Here is a 24,224-nt window from a genome sequence, read left to right as displayed (position 1 = left end):
CATAAAATGTTAAACAAATGAAAAGACAAAACACAGACAGTGTGGGAAGGTATTCTGCATTTTATTCCAGCCAGACTGAAGTGTGTTCTTGCACAAACGCACAGCTTTAGTTTAGAGGACGCTGTATGACTTGACAAGGTAATTTGCACCGTAATCATTCCCCAGAAAAGGTACATATTACTCAAAAGTGTCTTTGTAGAGTAGGTGTTCTGCCAAGGTACAAGCAGATAGATCAAAGTAATGCATGTTTTGGCAGATAAATAAGTATGAAACCCTCCCAATGACACAAATGGCATAATTAATGAGAGGGTGCAGAGACAAAGTGACTAAGCATGCGTTGGTGAGATACGGTAGCTCTGCTTTTCTATTATGGGTCACGTTCCTTCAGGTAAAAATGTTTATAGACCAGTGGAAGAAGAGTCTTCACCTAAAGAAATGTCATTTTAAGTTAATTACAAGTAAATGTCCTGCAGTCAAATTTGTATTCAAAAGCAAACTGCACCAACAAAACGAGCTTAAGTAGCTAAAGTGAGCGTACCTGTAACACTAAGCAGTGAGCAGATAAGGCATTTATTTCCAGTTTCAGCAACTATTCTGGTTTATAAACACTTACTAAATGCTTTATAACACACTGTAAGGATTTATTTATGTGTGTAAGCATACACTCACAATACACAGTAAAAGTACAGCAAAATATGCTTGAGGTATCAGAAGTAAAAGTACTCAGAAAGCAGGAAAATGTTTTGGATGAAGGTGTATTAAATGTATAACAGTTTGTCGTATTTCTCAACACTGATTCCAAAAACGTTGGGATGCAAAACGTGCTAAAAACAGAAATCATGTGCTTGTGAACAACTGAGCCTTTCATACCCAATCATGATACTCTCACCTGTTACCAATGAGCCTGTTTACCTGTGGAACGATCCAAACAGGTGTTTTTGGAGCGTTCCACATCTTCTCCAGTCTTTATTTGCTCCTGTCCCAACTTGTTGTTGTAGTTGTTCCCTGTAGTGATGTATGAATAGAAAGTAGCATAAAATGGAAACACTGTAAATAAAGTATTTCTCTATCATTAAATATTAATGACTAAATAAGCAACAATCAATGTTAATTAAAAAAAAAAAAGATTTTCAAGGTTTTGTTTATTAAGAGTTGAGCAGATTTCTGCTCCATCAGGACTGTGTGGGTGTTGTTTTGATCAGGTTTGATTGACAGTAAACAAACATCCCACCATCTGCCTCTGGTTCTGACGTTGCTCTGCTCTGATTGGTGCCCGGAAGCATGCGGCATCACCTGCTTCTGAGTGAGCCCCGCCCACTTCAAAGCAGTGAGAGGTGCACAGAAAAATGAAAAATTTTCATGTAAAATAACTCATGCAGCTCTGACTTTTTAGGCCCTTTAAGTACAGGAATTCAGTTAATGTCATATAATGAGAAGCTCTTCGTTGTTCCTTTGTGCCACTCACAAAAAAAAGTAAATAATGAGTGAGTGTGAATGAAGGTGTCTGACAGCCTGAGGAAAGGAGCTGCTCTGTAGTCTGGTGCCACAGCAGTGGATACTTCTGTAAAGCTCAGCAGACAGCAGGAAGGTGGACAGGCTGTGCTTGGCTTGGTGGTGTTTTTTAGTGTCTTTTGGGCACCTCACCTCGCTGATGTCTCTGATGCTCGCTAGATGGGTTCCAGTGATGATCTGGGTGGCTTTAATCACCCGCTGCAGAGCCCTGTTTGTAGTGTCTCCAGTCAGGATGCTTTTTATTGCTCCCCTGTAAAAGTTAAGAAGGACTTGGTGGGATTTTTCTTAAGTTTCCTTCAGTTGTGTCGGAGCTTTCTTTACCGGGATGGAAATGTGTGACGACCACGTCTGGTTCAGTGTGATGCTGATTCTCAGGAGCCTAAAGCTGTTCACCTCAGCTCCACTGATGTCGACAGGGGTTTGGGTCTTTGCCTCCAGTTTTCTAAAATCGGCCCTTTGGTTTAGTTGACGTTGAGCAGCAGGTTGTTCTCTGTGCGGCACTCTGCAAGATTGTTTATTTCCCCCTGATGTGAATTCTCATTATTGTTTGTCGCCCGGCTGATGATGGTGGCGTCGTCTGCAGACTGCACCACAGAGTTCTCTCCACGTCGGGGCTTGCAGTCGTGGGTGTACAATGAACAAGAAGGGGCTGAGCACACGGCCCTCAGAGGCTCCGGTGTAGAGCACTAGAGTGGAGGAGGTGCGACCGCCAATCCAAACTGTCTGGGGTCTATTTGTGAGGAAGTCTAATATCCAGTTGCAGAGTGTGATCCTCAAACCAGAACTCCAGAGCTTGAGAACCACACTCTGCAACTGGAGGAAATGATATAGGGAAGCAAAAAGTACATTATTTCCCTCTGAGATACAGCAGATATACATCGTACCATAGAATTCAATCAGTCTAGTGTAATATATGTCATTATATCTATAGAAGTTCCTCAAAATGTACAGCACCTGAATAAATGAATGTAATTACATTACACAACTGGATTAACTGGTAACTTTTGGTGTTGAATAAGGGCCAGGTTAAATATAGTACCTCAAAGTGTACTTAAACGCAGAATGAATAATAGTATTTAGTTACAGTCAACAGCTGGAAGTAACGAGTTATTACAGATGTCAAATCAACGTAATAAACTAAAGTAAAAACAAGAGAGCTTGAAACTGAAAGAGTCAGGTTAAATGCAGGGAAAAGTACCTCAAAACGTACTTTTTGTATCTAATCAACACCCATAGTATAACAAAATCCATTTTATTTTAAATTGTATTGTAAAATGGCTGTTTTACATCACAGGGTCTGGTGTACACAAACGTTGCTCCCAGGCTTTCAGCACCGCTGTGTAAATGGACAGCTCCTGCCTGGAAAATGGCTCTGGTGTGTGCAGTGCAGGCCAGATGGGTCTTGGATTGGTCTCTAGATCCCTGTTATCTTGGAGAATTTTCTGGTCTTATTATTAAATTAGTTTTCATCTTTCCGCTCATCTGCAGGATAATCATTCTCATCTGCATGTATTTGCCGGGTCTGCTCTCACAAGCCCATTTCCTTGCTGTCTCTGAACTGGATTAGCGTCTCCAGCTGGAATTAGGATACATTTGACTGTCCTATTGTTCTCCTCACTGTTTTTGCCAGAGGGATGGAAGCATCTAAATCAGAACGAGCCTATTTGTGACACCGCAGGAGTTCAGCCAAAGGTCATTTCTTGTCCGAGCGTCCACAGTATCTTAAAACGCTGTCTCGTCTGATCTGTGTGTCTCCAGATATCTACCATATCTGACCGGCGGGGAGAGTATTTTTTGCTCGTGAACATCTGCTCTCTGATTCAAATGTGTCCTTGTCCTGTGTTGCCCATTTTGAAAGTTACAAAAGAGAGGCCAGCGCGGCAGTCAGGAATTTCGAGTGCTTTTCTTTTACACATGCTTATGTCTGATTGCTTTTCTTGTTAGTAAATCCCAGAGGACGTGAACAGGCTGATTACTTATTCATAGATGTGTAGAGATCTGCGTATCCACATGGAATATACACAAACTCATTTGCAGCCCCTTTTCTAACTGGTAGCCTTTTTATTTTGTCCTCACACATGTATTGATTGAGCTTTTGTTTGCTTTGGTACTTACAGTGGTGGTCCTGGCAGTCAGGGGACGACACAGCAGCGTGTAAAAAGTCACACTGGCTCCGTCTTTACATCTGACCTCGTGCCAGAGCTCAATCTAACCATTCCAGAAATAGGAAAAATCAGATTCATTTACTCCCCGTGGGCAGAGCGGGCTGCCTGGGAGCTTGAGAAGCTGTCACATTATTTGTTCCCTAAGATCACAGTTGTCACATGGTGTGTGTTTGTTTGGTATCACAAGGACACGCTGTAAAAAGTCTGGGCGGGACACCCTGACCTCGTGACTCAGTGTGAGCGACATGGAGGGTCCTGCCATGTCAAGAAAATGACCTTACTAGAAATTAATTCTTTATGTAGCTTCTGCCAAAGCGCAGCCGAACAGAAGCTAGTTTTTCATCCTCAGCTCTAAAATTTCCAGCAGGTGATGAGCAAAAACACCAGACTGACATGACCACCGATTGCTTTTGTCAGACGTATCCGATGTATCTAGTATGACAAACAATGGGATTCTGTGTCCAAACAATGGCACAGCCGTTGCACAATTTGGTCATTTGTTTGGCTGGAAGCAAAGGGAAATATGATATAGTTGGTAGGAAATGGGAAGTCATCGCTTTGGCCTGGCTGCTCCCTTTGCATCTGCAGTCTGCTTGGCTTTAATGCATTCTGTCAGATTCTGAATTTCACAACCAAATGTCTCATTATGCCTTGGCACTCTGCCTCGGGTAAGTGTACTGGCCTGGAATCAGCTGCAGTCACATCACGCCAGCGGAAACATACATTAAAGAACCTTAAACTGCACATTCTCCGCCGCAAATTGGTGACGCACATATTTAAACAAGCGAGAATGCCGGAGCAACTCATCCACTTAACAAACACTTACTGGTAAACATGATGCGATTAACGTTTTCTGCAGAGCATTTTTGTGATTAAGTGTTGAGAAATGTCCCAATCTGCAGCCTCTGCTGAAGGAGCGCAGACGTGCAGTGTTGTACCACATGACAGACGAGTCAACAGTCATCTTTGGGGCTTTGTTAACTCTCCTCGCTTTAAACTCTGGAATATTTTTCCATGAATTCAATAACTTTTGTAATGCCGCTACTGCATTCTGTTAAGGACACATCCTTTTTCATGAATCTGTTTATGTTCAGGTGACTGGAGACATTCGCAGCCCGTGAGGCAGAGCGCTGCTTCACGTCAGGGGAGGAACAAGCACACAGACCGAATCTCACCTTTTTTTTTTAAACAAAGGTGTCTTCAGATTGGCAGTCTGACTAACCATCGGAGTAATGGATGGACTTACTTCACCTTATAATTCAGGCTGCATTCAGGCAGCAATAGCCAGGGCTCTCCTGCTACCTCGCAGAGGCTTTTCTCGCAGTACAAATAAAAGAACCTCGATGAGGAGCGAGAGAATGGGAAACATCTCCTAATCGAAGGATCTCTTCTAGCTCGCCGCAAAATCTTAAAGTGGAAAAAAAAAGTCTTACATTTGATCATATTTATTGCAATAATCATTGGACATTTTATGAGCGTGCAGCATGAATAATTTCTGACCTGGAAGCAAGAACCTGGTGTTGTACGTGACAGTAATTCAGTTTAATAATCAAACAATGTGCATCATGGGCATCAGGGATGGTTCCACAGATAATTGCAACGGAGCCAACATAACATGTTACTATGCAAACTACTTCATTAGCATTCTATTAGACGTTCACTGTCAAATGGGTTAGAATCATAGAGCGCAGGGCGCCGCTACAAAGGTCAGTCTCAATAGCGTCGACTCACACTCGCTGGTGCCGCAAACACGTCGGCGCAGCTGGGGAGTGGTGAGGGCAGCATGTTGAGCCGGGGAGGAGGGTGATTCAAACTGACAGGGGGGGAGACATCATACACACAGTACCCAGGGACAAGAGCTCAGAGAGGGGGGAGCTCATGAAGCATCCTGGGGGCCTCTGGGATGGTGGGAAAGCCTTTATCTGAGCCAGGGAATCAAAGAGGATGAAAACAGCGGTGTAAACCAGACTAGAGGGTAGTTATCAGCGGGGTAGGGGAAAGGACAGAGGAGGAACATTGTTTACTGTCGCGGTGTCTCTCATATACAGCACAGGGCCGAGGCTGGAGTCAACATCAGCGGGGCAATTTTAGCTCCAGTAAAGTCCAGAAGGAGGTCAGGACAAAGTCAAGTCAGTGTCGAGTAAAATGAGACTGATTCAAGACCGAAACATGCAATAAACTGGACATTTCATCCAGGAAAATATAAGTTTTCTTCAGTGGGTCAACAGGGAATATGATTTGCCCTTCACCATCAAACTGATGAGTGCAAAGAAATTAAATCATACTGTAAAAATTTAATCCACCTCATGCCACAGACACATTGATTAATCAGTGTTGCCAAAAGCCGAAGAACCAAATAATCATGCAAAGGCTTTCTAATAATTATATTTTAGAGAAAATGTTCAAATCTGTGCCAAACATCTGTGCTGCGGTTCACAACGCACTCGTCCACCAATGGGCTCCGACTAAAGGCCAGCATTCACACACATGCATCTCACTGTGTTTTGACCCAAAACGTGCACGTCCTTTCACACAAACAGGGTGTCCATGCGGTCCCGCCCCCACAACAGAACTAGTAGGTGAGTGAGGGAGGTGTCAATCGAGCACAGTTTGTACACGGTCCGGGGAAAGGTCTAAACAGGCAGCATCAGTGAACGCGGTAGACTATGGCCCTGTCGGGGCTTGCAGCTGCTTCCGCTCATAAACTCTACAGTCAACTTTGCTCCAGTGGGCAGTTTAAACTTCACGTCCAGTGAATTCACTCTAACCTTGATAAATCTGTCAGATTAAACGGTTGCTCTCCAGATACAGCGTAAAATCCCAGCATTTTAAACATGGTCCTGTCTGTTTTCACCTGATGATGATTGAGTTTGAGCAGAGCAGCTGATTTAGAAGTCGTAGTTTTCTCCGCCGTTGAAAGACTTCGGTCGTTCTCAGTGGGCATGGTGTCATCATAGAAATGCCTTCCCTATGACTTGTCTGCACGTCAGTGGCAAAGCAGCCTGCCTGACGGATAACCAATCACATAGTGCTGGGGGCGGGGCAATGAGCGAGTGACCACAGACAGAGAGAGGCGGCTGCATCAGAGCGAAATAGCGCATTTTAATATCGATTCAACCCGAAGCCCTTTCTTCCTGAACGGCTTAATGATCCGATTTGTGCCTCAAAACTGCGATACGAGCCGAATCCTGAGTTTTGTGATCCGCTGCACCCATATTTACAACACATTTACTCAAATAACACCAGTCCAAGTCAAAGAGGGCAGGTGTAGGTGGTCTTGTGCAGCGATTTTCTTCTGATGTGTTGGCACTTATTACAGAAGCTGCTTTTTTGTCAAACTTAACTTATTTCAAGCTTGGATTCCCGTTGTCTGCCCTCTCGGCTACATTCTTCAACTTAATGGCGGTCTGTTGAAGGCTCAGTAAAACCAAAGGTGCATTGTTTCAGTATGTTCATCTAAGTACTCTGTCTTGTAGCTAATAATACTGTAACGTGCTTAAATATTAAGGAGGATTATGGGCCGGTGCAGTCGCGAGATAGTTTGAAGTTGCTGTGTATTTCACTTTATGTTTTCTGTCTGTATCCTCTTTTATGTTTTTTTTTTCCTGAATTTCGGTGTTGCTGAAGTTTCCTGAAGTGCTGATGTATTGAATTTTCGACATCCCCAACAGGTCTGATCCTGAATAATTCAAGAGAGGTCCTCAGCCTGTGCTGAGAGGGTAGACGTACTATGAATACACACAAAAGTTAAGTTTTAGATCTCTCTATTTTTCCTCTACAAAGTGGATAACAGGTGGCCTGGAGACTGTTGTGTTTGGTATAACAGTGGTATCAAGCGTTCTTCTACATTTCAATGAATAATGTAAACATGGCAGGGCTCAGCTGCATTATAGGCAGTTCATGCATTTCAAAGAAGTTGCTTAAATGTATGCGACTTTTTCCTCCTGCAAGAGTTTGTGGTCTAAAGAAGAGACCATTTGCCTTTTGTGAATATAAAACTGTATTTAGTTAGTTGAAAAGCGAGGGAAAAGACCTAATATGAGAAGAGGGATGGTGGTCAGGCATCTGTATGCAGAGGCTGCTGGACTGTTCTTAAAATGCAATGAGGCACTATAGAACGGCGCTCGCTTTGCATGGGCTGACTAATTACCTTCCACATGGATATCTGTGTGAATTGAAAGCAGCTTGATCTCCGTTTTCTGGAATGGGTTTTCATAAAGCCTGACAGACCACCAGACAAGAGACTTGAGGCATTACAAATGTTTCCTTGCAGTACAGAGGTATTGAGTTTCCTCATCTCTGCTATTTTTCCTTTTACTACAGATACCGTCCGAGAGTTGCTCATTGTGTCAGGTGTGTTTTGAGATCGATTCATTACCCTCTGTTGCTCGTGGGACGCCAGGTTTTAAAGTCTATCAGACCTTCAGTGATTTAACAAACATTGAGGCTCCATAGTAATCAGATTATTCCCCACTTCACGCAGTAGTCTAATTTCAGAATCTAATTTTCATCTAAGTGGGAAACTTGGTTTCCTTTTTCATGTTAAGGGAGGAAGAATAATTGGATTAACAAAGCTATTTTGGAAGGTGAAACTGTGGCACAGTATAACCTACACTGGGTGTCTTGTGGCTTATGTTGGAAAGTACCAATGAAGGAGCACATGGCAGTAATGATTCCCAATCAAGGGTGCATGTACCGCAGGGGGTACCTGTGCTGGAGGCAGAGGGAGCATGGAAAGAATGTGGAGTCGCTCAGCTAATTGGAAAAGATACACAGATATTTAGTAAATATAGGCTTTCATATTGTAGCCTATAATATTACATGTCTGTGTTTAGGGGGAAAATAAATGCAAGTAGGTAAATTGATGTGTAATTGTCACAGCAAGCAATAACCAAAACCTTAAGACCACATAAGGAAAAGTAGCCTGCAAGCTATGAGAGAGGCTCAAACCGCTAAATGTGCTGCGCTGCTTTGAGCTAAATGCTAACATCAGCATTCCATTAGCTCGCAAGGACAATGCTGATTTTTTGCAGGCGTAGAGTTGACACATCCACTTTAAAATCAATTCAAAGGAACATGACAGGTGGTGTGGATGCAGGGCGACTGGAGCTCATGTGACGGCTGGGAACCAGCACACTACCTCATGTCTTATCGGCAGCCATTTCTCTAATAGTAATAACAATATGTGTTATTTGTATGAATGGTAGGAAGTCATAATAATGGCTTACATGCACTCTCTTTGTTAACAATAGTGCACTGAGGGCTGTTTTAGATGTCAGACAGTTTTTTGGAAACAGGAGAATGAAACACATAAATGAGTTATCCTACTTTCTCACCTTAACCTGATTACTCACAGTAATCTGCTTTTATGTGTGTGTGTATCTGCATGTGTGCCTGTGTGTGTGCGTGCATGTAAACGTGTTCAAATTGCAGCTCTGCTAAAGTAACCTGAAGCCTCCTACCTCCATCCCCTCCTCCACACACACACACACACACACACACACACACACACACACACACACACACACACACACACACACACACACTCTCCTCTAGACATTTACCATCCAATGGATGAAGGGACCCTAATATGCTAAAACCGGGGATGCATTGGCCACCTCTCGCTGTAATTAAATTCAGTCATAATGAATCATAGCCTCTAATCCTAAAACAGGCTATATTTCCACAGGGAGGAGAAATGACCTACATGTACTGGAAAGGCTCTTAGTATAGTCATTCTACTACAGCTTTTTACTTGGCATCCACCTTTAAAACATGACAAACACACACAAGCCTCGCTCTGAGCTGTGTAGAAAGTAACCGGCTAGTGTGGCGTGCTTATTTCCACATCAGTGCGGTTTATTTATATGCATCACGCAGGGCATGATAAACAAAATCAGGTAGCCTCTAAAGATTTACGTCAAGATTTTTTAATAATGTGGTCAAACCTTTTTTTTTTTTCCTTTTGTAACTTCTTGTGTCCTGGTTTCGGGTAATGTTTTGTGACTTGAATAGCAATATGAGCAACGGCTCGTTGCTCTGCTGAGGAGAATCTGTGCATAGTAACACGAGGCAATTAGGGTATTGTATGAGCCAGTCATCGGACTAATGTCGGTGATTCACAATGGTGCCTCTGCACCTTTGCTCTTGGAGGTGTATTTTATCATTTGCAGACCATGTTGGTAGCAGCCCAAGATACTGTCACCGATTCATTGTGTAAAAATACACTTGGCAGCAGGAGAACACAGAGATAATACATACTTTGTTTTTCTTTTTGAATGGCCGCAGAGAGAAGAAGAAATAGTGTACTTGGTTGCAATCCAGGGAAGTGCGTTAATTACGATTTCTATCTTTGTTTTGTGTGTTTGAATCATTGTGTTGAATTCATTACAGTCTTTTTTTGTTTTCTAATTGCACATAGTCACTAATTACATCAGAGAATGCAAAATTTCAGCTTTTAATTCAAGCTCTTATTCTTGTCTAATAATGGGCCTTGAATGTCAGTTATGTCAATCAAAAGATTTCTCATCTGGGTATACTGGAGGATGTTTTTTGCTAAATAATATATTCTTTCTACCATTGCATGTCTGCCTCCTGGACAAGACTAAGGCCCCAGTTCCACCTGGTAATAAGGTGTGACCTGTATCTGGATAATGACATCCGAACCACCAACGTTTGCATTGAAACCTGAAGCCATCGCTCATTATGATTCTGCCTGCGTTGTAATTAGGTGTCAATATGCAATTAGTTAGGCAGCGCTGGCAGACATGGCACATCCCAGGTCAAGTGAAGCAATGCTACGAGTGTTTTTCATTTTTAAATGACACTTCATGAGAGAAGACTACTGTGACTTGTACATATAGCGTTTGTTGGGCAGCTTAAGCTAGTGGGAGGAGGCAGACTGAGGTCATCTTTCAACTTGATTTTGTTTTTGTTTTTCTTGAGAAAGTGGTTATCCTGTGCGTGTACACCATGCATTCATTTTCCTTAATCAGATAAGATACAGGTTGTACATTAAGGCCAAGTGTAAATAGGGTCTGAGAGTCATGGAGTCTGCGGTCACGCTAGCAGCTATTTAAGCTCAGTGGTGCTTTGAGCTAAGTGCTAAAACCAGCATGCTAAGATGGTTACAGTGGCAATGCTAACATGCTGATGCATATTTGATGTAATGTTTACCATGGTTACTATTTTAGTTTAGCATGTTAGCATGTGAAAATTTGCTAATTAGCATCAAACTAATGTCCATATAAGGCTAATGATGATAAAGTCTTTAGTTTTGCAGGTATGTCAATCAGGAAGACGTCATTCTGAGTGAACAGAAAGTGTTTTTATATTAGGCCCCCATCATGATTTTGGGGGGGTGGTGAAGCCATGAGTAGTATAGGAGAACCCGCCGATAAACGATGATGAGAGTGAAGCTCGGAAAACGAGGTTGCATCACTTTGTTCAATGCCTGACTTTAATGACAAACTGATCTGGTAAATAATCAGAATGCAAGAGGTGACCTTTGCGCTCTCTCGTTTCATCTCTGCAAGGCGTGGCTGTAAAAGCATAATTGCTTCATTGAACAAAACTAACCCCTCTCATTACTGACTGCACATGACTGATTTTGGACTTTCAGAGCCCAAGGCTAATTCATACAACAAAATAACCACAATAACTGTATTGGAAAGAGCTGGTGGCCGAATCAATTCTGTTTCTTTTCATTCTCTTACCCCAAAGCATTCATTCAGTTTCAGGGACAACAGGGATAAGTGGATCTTACTGTAGGTGGTGCAGAAAATGTAGGGTAATAATTTTTCTTTCTTGTGGACTCAGTTTTTTTAATGTCCATGAAAACCCAAGGACATTTTCTGTGTATGAAATTAAAGCATGTAATTTTATTTCATGTGACATGCGCATTACTAAACTTGCCTCTGATGCCAATCATTTCTTTTCTTCCCACTGAATGCGATTCTTCCACAAAAACGTGACTTTGCACAAAAATCCAGACTCACCTGTTTGAAACTTTACCTCCAGTCAATAGGATTTTTCGCCTTGAGCTGACAATTGGTTATAGGGCCAATGTACAACCGTAGCTAAAGGTGTAAGACAAATTATTTTCACTCCATTCAGACCAAACTTCATTCCCTTTCAGCCCATTTTTCCCTTCCAGTAGATATCACTTTGACACAGCCTGAATTCAGTTAAATTTAGTGGCTCCAGAGAAGTTTGAGGGATATCTGTGAAGATACCCTGCACTTGGAACCCAGCCCATTCATTTTCTATGGAAGAGATGAGTTCATAGTCTGTCAGTGTTAAATTATGCCGAGGGGCTAAGGCTATGCAAAGACTATGGGATGATTCAGAGATGGATTGGGCTATGATCTAAAGTTGTTATTGAATTTGGCTCCTGATATCCCTCAGAATGAAGAATGGAGTCAGGAGAGTGATTTGCTCTTTTTCTTTGTGCAAGACTAAATATATTCACTACTGGAGGGATTGTGTACACATCAAAAGTCTTCCTTCCCAAAGGCCCTCTCATGTTGGGGTTTAATAAGGTATTTTATTGTTTGAAGTAGTACTGCTTGTTTGAGTTGTTTATAATCCCTTTGGATGGTAGCCGTACTGTTGGTAGTGTAAAAGACATGGCATTATCCTCGTGTTTTCTTTCTCACTCGCACCGGGCTTCGCTTACGCTGTACAATCCAGGTGGGCTTTTTCATTCCTCGCCCAAAGAACTACAGGAAGGCTTGAGTCACAGGGTTCAGGATTATATACTTCAGTGCCAGCAGTGGGTGATGTTTGTTGGTTATGGTATGTAAGGTTTTGTTCTGTAGCGTGTGAAGGTTCCTGAAATTCCACATGATTGCAGTCTTTGAAAGCCTCGTGGTTGGTGGTCAGTTGCATGTTACTCTGTGTTATCTGGGCCGACATCTCCGACGCTCAGACTCACGTACCTGACACTTTTCAAACACTCTCACGCCAACATTTTGTCACACAAACAAATTCTTAGCTGGTAATATTGTAGCGCACAAAGAGGCCAATCACTGAGCAGCGCCGTGCACCTGCAGATGGCAATGAGAGTTACTATGGTTACTGTTTCTGCCGCTCTGAAACTTTCTTATAAGTAACAGTTTTTTTTTTCTTTGGTTGGTATGCCAATACAAAGTCATGAATGTAATATAATTTGACATTTTTGGTCAAGATTAGGATCGCTCCGTCATGACTCCTCCTGCTCTCTCTGCACACTGGATACCAATGGACTGAAGTGGAGATGTAGGGGTTCATTAGAACTTAAGTTATCAAACTGAAGCATGAAATTTATCTTGTAACTTTAATTTAGGAGTTTGTTTTAGCTTACATTGTGGTCCATTTCTTGTCTACTGTAAATTTTTGGTTATGGTTAGTGTTTACGTCTCATTACAGGAAAATAATTCAGCGTTTTTAATGACAACACATGAATTTGTGATTACACTGAGAGCTCAATAACCAACAAGCATGTCCATCACCCACCACTGTCATTGAATTATCTAATACAAAATATGTTTGAGTTTTCACAAAAAAGCCAAAATTCAATGAGTCAAAAGAAAATAACAGAATTTTGTGTAACTTGAGTCTGTATTTTTTTTTTCTTTTTTATCCAGTTAATCATCCCGCGCCCCCTCAGAGTTTCTTGTTTCTCCTCTGATAGAGTTCCATCTGTGGTTCTAATTATCACTGTTTTATAGTGTTTATCGTGAAATTCATACCTCATCAAGTTGATTGCATTACATGTTTTTGTTGGAGGGAAATGTCAAAAAGAATAAAACATGGATATTCTTCTGTCTGTAAAGCTCTGAATTTTGGCCCTGAAAGCATCATGAAATAAGTAAGTTGCCTGACATTGCAGTTTTTATCACAAAATAATCACAGAAAATGGTGGTAATTATTGTTTTTCTTCAGCTTTTGTCAGACAAAACCTCAGCAAGACTGAGGACTGGCTGCCATCTATTATAATATTTCCAGAATTGATGAAACTTTTCATGCAAAAATCCACTCTCACTTGTGAAGATTTTCTTTTGTTTTGCTTTTCTTTGTTTCCTGCATTTTTTTTTTTCTGTGTAAACTAATTATCTTAAGGTTTTGGGCTGTTGATCAGACAAAACAAAGCAAATTTTTCAGTATTTTCTTGCTAAAAATGGAGGAAATAATGACCACAGTGATGGATAATAAAATAACTGTTTGGTGGCAGGGTTCTTTTTGGGTTCTGTTTTGTAGTCTAATGGGGAAAAAAAGTTAAAATAATTCCAATTAGAGTCGTTACAGCCATGCGGTGAAGTGGAAACAATACTCCACTCAGTCTCCAGATATTCTCCTTTCTGTTTAAAACATAGAGGACAGAATGCATTACTTCCTGCTCAGAGGGGTGATTCCCACAAGACCGTCTGACATGAGAAACTGGTACAAGCACAGTTTGACTTCAGTCATCGTCCACCAGAACAATGTGTCAGAAATATTCTCAGGACGTGGATTATACTTGACTGCGCTCCTCCACTGAAAAAGCTCCACAGTTGCCAGCAGCAGCACATGATGAAGATGACACTGTCTCACTCTGAAATGTTTCGAGCTGCAGCGGTGAGTGGACCAGTCGATCGACAAATAATCTGCAACTGTTTTGATGCATCAATAAAGTAATTTTTCTTGCAAAATGCAACAAAAAAAGTCATATTTTCTGCCTGTCAAATATGCAGATTTCTTGCTTTTCTCCAGTTTATGTTACAAAACTGAGATATCTTTGAGTTTTGGACTGTTGATCAGACAAAGATGTATTTTTATTACCAGAAATCTTTCAGACTGTACGATTAAGCAAAAAAAGAGTGTGCAAATTAAATTGCTGTGAAAATGATCATTAGTCGCAGCCCGACGCATTCATTCAAAATGAGAATCCGAAATTCTAAAACGTGATTAAATCCTTATAGAGAAAATGCAGAGTAATGTTACTTTAATCAGCCTTTTTTGAGACATTTTTGGTGTCAGAATGAGTCTCACAAATCCAGCACAAAGGCCTGCAGCAGGTAAATTTAAGGTCTTTTAAAATGAGAGGATGGCAGTGGCATCATATGTGTCGACTCATATGTGCTGATATACTTTCAGCTTTCAGTGTCTCCTCCCCTGCCAGAAACTGTGGAACAGATGGACTTGAGTTTCAGTATTTTTTCACACATCTAACAATGTAACATGCAGAGAAAAGAGTGGAGAGAAGTAGCGCATGCGCCGTGCAGCAGTTATTTAAGAGGCTGGTATCAGCACACTCTGATATAGAACAGTGAATATGCATCAGCCCGTTCTGACTGCAAGCTAGGCTTTCATTATAATTAGCTGTGAACTGTAACGCAGCTGGGTAAATGCTTTGTCGGGTCATTTGCGTCTGTTTTCCCATAGATTATCAGCCTTACTTCCTGCAGAATCCCATCAATTAAAGTACATCATGTAAAGCTGTCTGCTTGCCAAGAGCTATTGACTGGAAGCACTGGGCACACTGGCCACATGTACAAGTAGCTTATAAAACATGTGGTGTAAAAGTTGAAGCTCTGCGTATCTCTGTTCTTGTGAATTTTAGACACACTCTTAAGATATGCTGATTTTATTACATGTAAATGAAATTCCTTTTCTTCACCTCCCACACTAGGTTAAAAGTTTATGAATTTAATCACATCTGTCATGAGCTTGAAAATATCTGTCTGCACTTGCCACAGATACTAATGCTGACAGGATTTAATGCAAAAATACCACCTTAAGAAACATAAAAAAAAGGCTTGATTTGCAGAGTTTTTTATTATTATTTTTTTATTTAAAGGTCTAAAACATTAGCGGTAAATGTCAAGAGAGCTTCACTGCTCTCTCCGCCTACACGTACGATTCATACAACAGCTTCAGGTATGTCGTCTGTGCATTTTGGGAAACGCAGGAAATCATTAAGCAAAGAGAAGGCAAGGCCAGCTGAGACTAAATGAAAAAAGTAATTTAACAGGACTTAACATTAATAATGGATGGAAGCCATAGTGTAAGCCTATGCTTTATTTGACCTCTGTATCGACTAAATACCAAGCATAAGCAAACAAATCTCATCTGAAAATCCGTCATGCACACAAGTGGTCTGGATGTAAATGTGTTGGACATGGAGGCGCAAACATGCGCAAACATGACCCGATTCATTTGTTATGTGTCAAACAAAATTAAAAGAACATTTAAGTCATTAAAGACACATTGCATCTGATTTACTGAAGGAGAACATGCTGGATTCACCCACACAGTGATCAGCGTACAGCCGCTGTTGAAACTTAGTTGTACTTGTCACTTGACTGAGCTATCTTTAGCAGCCTTTAGCACTTCCTTCCAGGAAGTTGGCAACAGAGAAATCTCAAAGGTAATCATTGTATTTTTTCTTTATTTAGGGCTTAAACGAACACCTTCAAACATTGCAATGTCTTCTTACTCATATGAAGATAAAAAAGCATCTACAAATTGGTTGAAATACCCATTAATGCTAATTATAGCATGATCGATACCTAATTTTTCAGGCTGATACCATGTCCATTTGCGTACAAAATACATTTTATATACGCAACTTTTTTGTAACTTGCAGCAGCAAATGCATTTTGGTTATTGGGAAAACAATTTTGGACTATATGATACTGATACTGATATATCTGCACTGAGCTAATGTGGGCTGATTTATCATCCGGGCTGGTTTAACATTCGAGCTCTCGTGCTAAAAGTCGCACAACAAAACTGAATATTACCATGATATAGAAAGTTTCTGCACAGAAAATTTTGTAAATAAGATAAATTCAATGTTATCATATTGTATATTTATCAAAATTATTGTATCAATATGGTTTTACAGATGTTCTGTGAATGAAAATAGAGTGATAACGAGGTAAATCCAGGGTGATACAACTTAAACCAAGTCAAATTTAAGCACAGTAACAGGGTATATCCAGATTGAAATGTATAGGAAAGCAGTCGTCTTCTGTTTGAATGTAAGTCAGCGAAAAGATGGCTCCATTGCCCCACCACAAAGATGAGTAGGCCTTGTAGTTTTACAAAGACTGTGCTGCAGTTTATAAATTTTTGCTGTTTTTATTTGACTTAAATTCTATTTAAACATTAAAAAATGTTTATATTTGGGTCAAAAGTTTTATTTGTTGAGTTTTAGATGTTGCTCTTGTCCATAAAAAGGATTTTCTTTCACTTTAATGGAGAAAAATCTGCTGTAGTTAAAAGCTTTTACTGTAAATGGACATTTAAAGCATTCAGTCACCTTGTATCAGAGAAATGATAAAGTGAAGCAAGCAAGCAAGTACATGTTGCCAAGTCATGCAGGTCTAGTTTGATTTAGAACCAGGGACCAGGACGAGTCATGACATCCCCGCGTTGGCCAAACTTCTGCTGACTCCTCATCTCTAGGCCTCGGGGTCTTTCCACAGACGGTGGCACATACAGCAGAGATGTCAGCCTCACTCTTGTGCTGTCTGGGGTACTTAAGGCAACTGCAAGGCGACAGGAACAACACATTGGTTTCCCACAAGCGGCAGACAAAATCAAAGTTGACTCGTTCTTGACAGCGAGATTCCCAAGTGTCATGTGAGCAATAGATGGAACACAGTTGCCCATAATACCACATTTACTCACAAAGGAAGCATACATATTGTTTAAATGTCCAGGGTGTCGGCACTGCTCGGTGTTTCCGCCAACACTGGCAGATTTTCAGGTTCCACTCTAAACTAACAGCAGGCTGCATGAGGTGACGTGAGGCAGTTGTTCGATCAGTGTAAATTTATGTAATCCCTGCATTCACCCAGCCTCTGCCGGATGATAAGCTAACATCAGAAACAGCCTGCAGCCATGCTTGCTGGCTGTACTAACGCTGCAGTCACGTCATACGGGGCAGAAGGCAGAGATGGGAAGTATTCCCATGTTGATGGCTCGTGTGTCATCCACACGGTTGAATGGTTACACGCAGTACGTCGTGCTCATGGATTGAAAATGACATTAGATTTGGGTTTAATTACATCCAACCACAGCGTTGGCTGATATGAGGCATCTATATTTGTTTTGTTTTCAGGTATTTCCATATTAGTCAGGTCCAGTTCGGACTCTAACATGAACGTGGCAGTAGGCAAAGTGGTGCTTTGAGCTAAATGCTAGCTCACAATGACAGTATTAATTACATATACGGCTGAGGCTGATGCTAATGTCATCAGTTGTGCAGGTATTTGGTCACAAACGAAACAGACATTTTGACCTGATGATAGCGTTCGATGCATACTTCATGGATCAAAATATTACAAGTCAGCCTGAGGGGAACATGACTGCCTGCAAAAATGTCCACCTCATGGTGGCGCTACAGGAAGTCAAGGGCTCACCAGAGTTAGTAGGAGTCATCCTCTGGAGACCATGAATGTCTCTATAAAGTTTAGTGGTAATCCATCCAGTGGTTGTTGGGATATTTCAGGACCTGCTAACTGGCCAGCACTGCCATCCCTGTTTTTCCATCCTCTACCATCACTTGTGGTCTCAGTGCAGTCCTTAAGAATCACCCCCAGTTTAATCTGCGTTTGCAGCACTCCAGATTTTCACATTTCTAAGCAAATGCAGATGTAATTGTCTGAGAGCTGAGTCCTCTGAGGCGCCCGTTTCTCGGCTGATGTGACTGATATATTGCTCTATTAACACACCAGTTTCTGTCTTATTGGCCCTGAAGATGGAGAAACTTCACCGCCTCATCAGAAAACCTCTTCACGCTTTAGCTATGACTTTTACTAAAGGCCACTTTCAATAAATGTCAGGCTGCAAACATTGGTAAACAGTTTTAGCTCTGATCAAATTCCAGAGGGGTGATATACACGTTGAGGTTGCCATGTCTGTAGGATTACAAGGGTTCCACTTCGGAGATGGCACATTAAACAAATGGATCGTTTCCCACCGGTGACGACAGTATTTATTCCCACCACTGAGGAAGCCTGCCCTTTCACTTCACGTCCCGCTCAGCCAAACGTTGAGCCCCTCCCGATCCCATCCCCTCACCGACGAGGACTTGTTTGACTCCAGTTGCAAAGTGCAGCCCTGGAAGGGAAAGCTGCGCACTCATAACTCTGAAATGCTCTGCAGAGGGCGAGATGTGCTGAAATGTTGATCCGTAGAATTTAAAATAAAAAGATTGCATCATAGCTGTGAGTGTGGACCTTCTTCGTTTGATGTGTGCTTCCAGCATGAGCAAAGTTGTGTGTTTCCCTTCCTTGTTTGCAATGAATATGAATTTTTCACACATTAGATCTGAATGATTCCTTGGCAAGTACACATATGACAGCTATATGTGAATATGTCCAGTCTGTTTATATTATTAAGCTGTACAGTTTGTTTGGTACTAGTTCAAGAGCAGGATGAGGTATTTTAATAGCAGACCATTATATTACCTGTAGTTGTTGCTCATATTGATTAAGTGTGTAGAGACCCACAGTGTTCAGGACTGCATGAATAAATGAGACACTAAAATAAATAATCATACTGATGAATGCCTGTATAATAATGTATGTCTATTGACAAACAGTGATTAAAAGTGCCATTTTAAATGAGAAGAGTCAATGGGGGGAAATGGTGTTTTTATATAAAGACAGACGTCTGAAAGGGGAAGTTTTGAATTATCAACCAAAATCATTTTGACCTGCAAAAAACTGTCATTAAGAAAAGAAGCAGGATTGCAGTAACATTTCATGATTTTGAGCCGAGCTTTATCCATAATATACTGGATTATTTCACTATTTCATTATTATATGTTTTGTTTATTTCCAGATGTGATTAATGCATTATTTTTTACATTTGATATTGAACACTGTGGGCTTCCATACAAGAGTAGATGTGGAATTTTTATTTCAAAGATCATCTTAAAGACTTTTTAGAATATCACGTCCATAATTGAATGCATTAGATATCAGCTTTCTCTTTCTAATGTCTGTTTCAGTGTCTTTTCAGATATATGTTTTTTTTTACTTTGACAGTGGAGAGCTGACAGGAAATGAGACCGAGCTGGGCTTTTTTTGGCCAATATCCCAAACCCCCAAGCCAACAGCATGCCCCTGCAAGAGACAGTTTTTGTCCATTCCAGTCCTAGATAGTGAAGTACATGCCAGACTCCAGTTCTTCAAATTGAAGTGATTTGTAGGTAATAATAAGGCGGTTATCGTTCTCCTGATCCACACCTCCAATATTTGGATTGTTCATTGTCCTTGTCGGTCATCTTCATCCATGTGTTGTAGGTGACTAGCGCCTGAGAAGAGATTATTGATGTCACTGACATCAGGCGGTCACCTCAGAGTGCTCGCAGCGATGAGTACTCTTCACTGAACAGGTTTTTAATCAAAATAATGTGTGTCAAACGCCTTCAAAACCTGTTTTCTGTGGAGAGCTCGAGTGCATGTGAAAAACAGGAGTAAACAAACATTGTGCTTCCCCGAGCCTTCAAAAGATATATGAATGACACGAAAACAGTGATTATCAAAATCACGAAAGAGAGCGAGGGATTCAGAGGAGTTTGAATGCAGGTGATTGTGAAGATACCGTGTGATTATTTTATGGTTCCAGTTTCTCTTTACTTATGAAAAACCTTTCATCTGTGATCTGTGTTTCCTTTGAAGATGGAGATTAGTTGTTCGGGCATGTGAACACACATTTTTCCAGCTGTTGAATTATAATGGTAAACCCTCTGGATATCTATTGACTGTTTGCACATACGGCATCATAGACAAAGAGCTTCTGCACATATTTACAGCATAGAAGAGAGCAAGAGTCTAGAGCCATGCTGGCTGCTTTTTGTTGTAACTTCAGCACTGTGGCTCTTTAAGCTAAATGCTAATGTCAGCACGCTAACATACTCATGCTGTAAGGCTTTTCTCATCTACCTCCTATCAAATTACTCATAGACGAGTCAGCCAATCATTTTTGTGACGATGTGTCTTACTTTGATATGGGGGAATCATCATGCGGGCTGCACGGTGGCGCAGCAGGTAGTGCGCGTGCCTCACAGCACGAAGGTTGCCGGTTCGATCCCCGGGTCAGGCGGGGCCTTTCTGTGTGAAGTTTGCATGTTCTTCCCGTGCATGCGTGGGTTCTCTCCGGGTACTCCGGCTTCCTCCCACAGACCAAAAACATGCTCATTAGGTTAATTGATGACTCTAAATTGTCCGTAGGTGTGAGTGTGAGTGTGAATGGTTGTTTGTCCTTGCATGTGGCCCTGCAATCGGCTGGCGACCGGTTCAGGGTGTACCCCGCCTCTCGCCCATTGTAGCTGGGACAGGCTCCAGCCCCCCGCAACCCCGAAAGGGATAGGCGGTATAGATAATGGATGGATGGATGGAATCATCATGCTTTGGAACTACAGTTCCCATGATTTGGTGGCTGTGGTGGGTGAAACAGGAAGTGTAAGGGCTCACCTGAGGCCTACAACATGTGGCCTACAAATCATGCCAAATTAGCTACTAGCAGTTTCTGTTTGCAGTCTACCCATGAAAGTATAGACAACTGTTACCGGATTACTTTAATACTGAGGAAAACTTTAAAACTTGACGTTTCTCGGGCAAGTTCTGGTAAGGAGCATTGTTTTCTGTGACTTCTAAGAGGATTTATGATGTTTGTTCGCGATGGACACATAATGATATCACTGGGAAGTGGAAGTCACACTGACTCTAAAAATATGTGTATTGTGTTTGAAAAGTTTGAAAACCTCTGCACTGCACTAAGAGTTGACAGTCATGCTAGCTGCACTGCTAGGCTGCACTAAGAGTAGGTAGACTACACCTGTACTTTGAGCTAATGGCTAATGTCAGCATGCTAACATGCTCTCAATAACAATGCTAGGATGTTGATGTTTAGTAGTTAAAATGTATAACACTGTCACCCTGTTAGTTTAGCTTGTTAGCATTTGTAAGTTAGCACTAGCACAAAGCAGAGCTGGGGCTGATGGGATCCCCATTAGTTTTACAGGTCGGGTCATAAACCAAAGTATCAGACAAATTGAATTTCTGACCTGATAATGGCACTAGATCAGAATTCATCATGAAAGGGGGAACATGAACATCTGTACTGAATTTCATGGCAATCCATCCAATGTTTGTTCTGATGTTTCAATCAAAACCTGCTGATGATACAGATAAAGACAGAGGAACAACAGTCAGGAGGATTCATCCTCCACATGGCATCAGTATCTGCACCTCAGGGCTATCCATTGAGTGGTCGTTTGAGATATGTCCCAATTAAATAATGTCAGTCTCATGATGGTGCTGGAGGAAGACTCATGAGCTCACCATAGTTGGCACCATGAATGTGGGAACAAAATTTCATGGTGCTTCATCCACTGGTTGTGGAGAAATTTCAGTCTCAGATCAGAGTTCTGTGATTATCACCGACTTGCTGAGTGCTATCCCGAGATCCCTTCCCAGGCAGTTGCACACCACTTCACAGTTTAATTAACGTTAGTCTGACGACTCTCATGAGTGCCATGCGACCTCACATGCGATCTCAGTGCTCCCAGAGCACCTGCACGAGTTTAAATGTCTGGGAGCTCCCCGTGATTATCAGTCAGCTGGACTAATGAAGCCTCTCAGACGACTCTGATGACTTAAACAGCAAATCCAGTTCACACAGTACTTCTAGATATGCAAGAAATGATATATCAGGGCTGGTATAACTGCAGTTGTTTAATGTCATCTTTACACAGAAAGTGTGGTGAATTCCTCTACATGGTACAGTAGAAATACCTTCCTCATTTTAGCCTCCAGTTTTAACAAAGTGCCAGGGTCCTTTTCATATGACAGCCAATGGGGAGCGGCTGCATGACGGATGGAAAGCAGCCACTTTGGAAAGGCCTGTCATTTTTTGTTGGCAGAGTGGAGCACTTTCTAAAGTTGTAGCACATTTTAACTTTACAGAGGCAACCACACGAAGTGGACTGCTGTTTGTGTGAGCCGACTAATCGCAAGGAAGTAGCGTTGGAGGTTTTACCTTACGCAGCTGGCACAATGAGATAAAACAGGGAGAGCAAGAGCGGTTTGTAGTCGTCATGAAGTCACTGAACATCTTTTGTGACTCACTTTTGCCTATTATCTGCACAATATGTGAATGATAATATTTTTTTTTTTTTAGAGAGGCAGAAGAAAATAAAGCTGCCTTTACTCAGTTGCATTTTTCATGCTGACAGTGGACTTCTTAGATGTCAAAAGTTAACTTTAAATCATGAAGAAACTGCACACACATCATCCAGGTCAAATGAATCATTTCATGAGGACCTCGATGGAGGACTCGCACATGCAAAAGTGTTTTATTTCCTCCTGCACGTCTCCGCTCTTTGATATTATTTCTGCCTTTCTAGCTAGAGTGTAATCTGATTGTATAAACCCTCAGCTGCTTCAAATGACGAAGGTTGCTCTGAAGCAATCACATTTTTTTTTTTGTTAACCTGACACTTAAGCTCAATAGGAGTCAGGAAACAATCCTTTCAAAGTGATTCACAATGGAGGGAAGAGGAGTGAGCCGGGTCTATAGTAAGCTGTCACTATCAGGTTGGAGGATAATGTCGGCTGTCACAACAAGCAGGTGCAAAAACGAGGCACAGACATAATTTTGCTAAATTTAAGGTTTGTTTATGCGTTTTTGTGACATGTCACCTATGAGGAACACAACCTCTGTCTGAAGAAGGATGTTGGGCTTTCATATAGACCTGGTTTACTTTCCTTTTTGCTTTCACCTTGTCTACCTGACTCCATTTGAAAAAGTGACATTTTTAGCCTTTGTATGACCTCCATAGGGTGCAAATACAGTTTAAGTAGCCTTCAGCTTGTCATTTAACTCTAAAATGTAAATGTATCCCGTATTTTGACGTGTGCCATTCAAAGTGAGAAAGAATAATTTGATTGTGTATAGAAATATGATTGTGCTTCTAAATTCTTTACATGTTGGGAAAATTGCACATTCCACCTACACCTACTACCACGCAAGTGTACGCTTCCCTTAGAATACATATGTATATTTATAATTTATGTTTCTGTGTTACTCTGCTTCTTATTTTAACTCTAGTTTATTATAATTCTTTAAGCGCAGCCACCCTGCATTTCACAAGTAAAACATTTCAATCCTGAACTTTCCACAATGGCTGGATCATGGTTCAATTTTGCCTTTGTTAGCTTTAATTTACATTAAATTCGACTGAAACGTGTCCAGTAAGTGCACAAATTAAATTTATTATTCTTGCACATTTGAAAGCAGATAAGTCGACCAAAGTGCTGTGCAAATGTTATATTGATACTCTGCTTTGCATTTCAGCAGGAAATCATAACTCGCATATATACTATGTCAAATTGTGATAAATGTATTTAAACAAATGTATTACCTAGAGCCACAGGCAATGGGAATCGTCACAGAAACACTCTGTGTTTTCAGTGGGTTGTAACTTCGGATGAGTTTCAGCCTGGGACCAGAGGAGAATGTCAAGTGATATTTATAGCCCTCTGTAGTGTCTTATGCTCTGCTGTG

The 24,224-nt window shown here is 41.3% G+C and overlaps 1 protein-coding gene across 1 annotated transcript in view; it reads left to right on the top strand.

The window, feature by feature from the left end:
* Positions 1–24,224, top strand: part of cdh7a (cadherin 7a) — a 101,410-nt gene that overhangs the window by 5,711 nt on the left and 71,475 nt on the right. The gene's annotated exons all lie outside the window — the stretch shown is intronic.

The sequence above is a fragment of the Chaetodon trifascialis genome, chromosome 18 (assembly GCF_039877785.1).
Source record: "Chaetodon trifascialis isolate fChaTrf1 chromosome 18, fChaTrf1.hap1, whole genome shotgun sequence".
NCBI lineage: Eukaryota > Metazoa > Chordata > Actinopteri > Chaetodontiformes > Chaetodontidae > Chaetodon > Chaetodon trifascialis.
This window is presented reverse-complemented; position numbering and strand designations above follow the sequence as displayed.